At 39.4% G+C, this 4136-nt stretch overlaps 1 long non-coding RNA gene across 1 annotated transcript; it reads left to right on the forward strand.

The window, feature by feature from the left end:
* Nucleotides 1-399: 399 nt before the first annotated feature.
* LOC112223967 lies at nucleotides 400-1477 on the forward strand. Its single transcript, XR_002949396.1, has 3 exons — nucleotides 400-643; nucleotides 840-924; nucleotides 1259-1477. It is a non-coding gene; the product is annotated as an uncharacterized LOC112223967 (long non-coding RNA).
* The last annotated feature ends 2659 nt before the right edge of the window (nucleotides 1478-4136 follow it).

Here is a 4136-nt window from a genome sequence, read left to right on the forward strand (position 1 = left end):
GCCTCCACTGATTTCGAGTCAATATTTGGACGCATTCATCCAATATTTGGCTGTGAATCTAAAGTTGTTTTGATCAGTATATTAAGATCATCCACTGATGTTTGTCTTGCCAGGTGACTGCACGGATAGGAACATTTCTCCTCGCGTTTTTAGTGGGGTGCCGAGATTCTAAGGTAATATGAGAGAGGCAATAAGGGAACAAACAAACTCTACATTTTAATTCAAGGGCCCATGTGGTCCAAGAGCAAATAAGCCATGGACTTATTTTAAAGCTGGTCCAATGAAGGAATAATTTAATGAAATAACGGTATGTTGACACTCTTCTCTTTTCATTAAAAGATTGTCTAAGAGTGGTGCCTCGGCTCTAGGTCCAGCTTGTAGCCATAGCGATGGCATCTCGGGAACCAGGGTCAAAAGCCAGACAGTCCTATAGTTTCAGTGCCCCTGAATACATACGGTATCTGTCTTGTTTATGACATCGTACCATTGGAATATATTGTCGTCTTCCCAGGTGATTATTTGCACCGATGGAAAGGCCTACACAGACCTGGGGAATCTGGAGGTGGAGGACAACAATCAAGTTCGATATTTCCTCTACTCCACCATCTTCTACCAAGACCTGGGCGAGTATGCTGCTAGTCAGGTGTTGGTGCAACTCTGTCTTCACTAGCTCAATTTTCACTTCTATTTGAGTATCACAGTGCAGTGGAGAACCTATTTTACCTTGGATTAACACATTTTCATACAGGCTATGTTGATAGTCTTTAAGGTGTTAACAGAAATTATATGTAGTTATTGAATACTGTAAGCAATCACTTATGTAACCCTTTCTCTCATAGGGTGACAGTGGCAGTGTTGGCTATTGAGGGGAAAGACTGCAGACTTGATGAGCAGGGGAGACCAGCAGATCATACAGGCGGAAAGGTTTGTGATACATAGAGCAGGGCTCTCCAACCCTGTTCCTGGAGAGCTACCCTAATGTAGGTTCATTTCAACCCCACTTGTAACTAACCTGATTCAGTTTATCAACCAGCTAATTATTAGAATCAGGTGCGCTAGATTGGGGTTGGAGCAAAAAACGTACACGACGGTAGCTCTCCAGAAACAGGTTTGGAGTGCCCTGCAATAAAGAATCTTACATTACGCTCTTTCGTGCTTTGTATTTTTGAGCTACAAATCTATTTGGCTTGCTCGTGATCAGTCAGTTGTGCAAGATGTGTCTTAATATGGTACTGTATGTGTTTTCTTTTCCCCCTAGGTGGTGATAGCAAGCTATATATATAGCAAGCTATATGAACTACACACTGAATTTGAGATTATAGAGAACAGGACGATAGCTACACATTGTAGTGTGAATTTGCTGCTCCCAACAACTCTAAGTGTTGAATTACACATCGGTATATTCATTTGTATTTACAAATATAGTATATGTACAGTGGGTGGGAAAAGTATTTAGTCAGCCACCAATTGTGCAAGTTCTCCCACTGTTACGATACAAGTATCCTGTGTGTGTGTTTCTCTTCTCTCCTTCTCCCCTCACAGGTGAAAATCATCACTCCCCAATCAGTCACCAATCATCAATCAGAAGACGCACCTCCTCCTGTTTCCTACCCAATCACCGTTCCTTTCCCTTTGTTTAAAAACCCTGTCAGTTGTTTGCTGTGGAGCTCATCTCTCTGTAAATGCTATGTCTGTAGGTCTCTGTTTCACTCGCTCTTTGTGTATTGACCTCTCTTTTGTTTGAGCACCTCCATAGCACTTTGTCATCACCTGTGAGTATTGTTTTGGTTATGGTGTTTGTTTGCTGGTGGGAAAAGGGGGAACCAAGACAAGTCGCCCATGGGCATACACTACCCGTAGGTAAACTTTTAAGTACACTAGTTAGAACTGGGTGGACCACCCACTGTATTTTTGGTTAGTTAGTTAGCTGTTAAAGTAGGCTAGTCTAGTTTAGGGGTGTTTTTTGAATACTTATTGTTTCTTTCCTTGGGTCCAGCTCAGCCCCTTTTCCTGCTCCCCCCATTACTGTGTGTTTTATTAATAAACCCTGAGTTTGACGGTAGATTTCAGTTGTCGTGGTTATTTCGTTCACACTTTTACTTTGTCACTATTATAAATTGCATGAGTTATGTTACAGGTCTCATTACGATCCCCCCCTACACTGTCGGGCCAAAAGGGATTCGTAACACCCACTTAAAAAGATGAGGCCTGTAATTTATCATAGGTACACTTCAACTATGACAGACAAAATGAGAGAAAAAAATCCAGAATCACATTGTAGGGTTTTTAATGAATTTATTTGCAAATTATGGTGGAATATAAGTATTTAGTCAATAACAAAAGTTTCTCAATACTTTGATTTATACCCTTTGTTGGCAATGACAGAGGTGGTCAGGGGTGGACTGGGACAAGAATCCTGGCATTTTATCCAAGAATGTCTCTTATTGGTGTCCTTTAGTAATGGTTTATTTGCAGCAATTTGACCATGAAGGCCTGATTCACGTAGTCTCCTCTGAACAGTTACTGTTGATGTGTCTGTTACTTGAACTCTGAAGAATTTGTTTGGACTGCAATCTGAGGTGCAATTAACTCTAATGAATGTATACTCTGCAGCAGACTCTGGGTCTTCCTCTGTGGTGTAAAAAGTACCCAATTGTCATACTTGATTAAAAGTAAAGATACCTTAACTTCTTGCGTCGAGCCATCCGGGATCGTGAATACAGCCTCAAGCTCATTACCATAACGCAATGTTAACTATTCATGAAAATCGCAAATGAAATGAAATTAATATGCTAGCTCTCAAGCTTAGCCTTTTGTTAACACTGTCATCTCAAATTTTCAAAATATGCTTCTCAACCATTGCAAAATAAGCATGTGTAACAGCTAGCGCGGCTAGCGTAACATTTAGCGTTAGCATCAGCAGACAACATTTTCACAAACAAATCATTCAAATAAAATCATTGCCTTTGAAGAACTTCAGATGTTTTCAATGAGGACACAGTTAGATAGCAAATGCTCAGTTTTTCCTGAAAAATGATTTGTTTAGGAGAAATTGCTCCGTTTGGTGCGTCACGTTTGGCTACCAAAAAAAACAAAAATTCAGTCTTCAAAACGCCTAACTTTTTTCCAAATTAACTCCATAATATCGACTGAAACATGGTAAATGTTGTTTAGAATCAATCCTCAAGGTGTTTTTCACATATCTCTTCATGATATATCGTTCGTTGAAAGCCTCCCCTCTCCTCTCAATCACTGGATGACTGCTTGTAGATTACGCACCAATTTAGACAAAGGACACCGGGCGGACCCCTGGTAAATGTAGTCTCTTATGGCCAATCTTCCAATGATATGCCTACAAATACGTCACAATGCTGCAGACACCTTGGAGAAACGATAGAAAGGGCAGGCTCATTCCCGGTGCATTCACAGCCATATAAGGACACAATGGAAAACAGAGCTTCAAAAATTCTGCCCATTTCCTGGTTGAAGTTTCATCTTGGTTTCGCCTGTAGCATGAGTTCTGTGGCACTCACATATCTTTGCAGTTTTGGAAACGTTAGTGTTTTCTTTCCAAAGCTGCCAATTATATGCATAGTCGCATCTTTTCGTGACAAAATATTGCGCTTAAAACGGGCACGTTTTTTTAATCCATAAATTAAGAGTGCCCCCTATATCCAAGAAGTTAATAGACAATGACTCAAGTGAAAGTCACCCAGTAAAATACTACTTGAGTAAAAGTCAAAAATTAAGTAATTTTTACACTTAAGTATCAAAAGTAAATGTAATCGGTAAAATATACTTGTATCAAAAGTACAAGTATAAATACTTTCAAATGTATTATATTAATCAAGGTAGACGGACAAATTGTCTTGTTTTTATTTACAGATAGTGTCGGAGTGTGCCCCTGGCTAAGACAGAATTGACAAAGAGACATTTGTTTAGTGGAGGCAGTAGGGATGACTAGACATGATGTCTTAAAGTATGTGAATTAGACTACATTTTCCTGTCCTGCTAAGTATTCAAAATGTGTCAGGGAAAATGTATGTAGTAAAAAATAAATTATTGTCTTTAGGACTGTAGGAACTTAAAAGTTGTCAAATATAAATAGGAAAGTAAAGATACCCCCAAAAATTACT

The sequence above is a fragment of the Oncorhynchus tshawytscha genome, linkage group LG25 (assembly GCF_018296145.1).
Source record: "Oncorhynchus tshawytscha isolate Ot180627B linkage group LG25, Otsh_v2.0, whole genome shotgun sequence".
NCBI classification, from domain to species: Eukaryota; Metazoa; Chordata; class Actinopteri; order Salmoniformes; family Salmonidae; genus Oncorhynchus; species Oncorhynchus tshawytscha.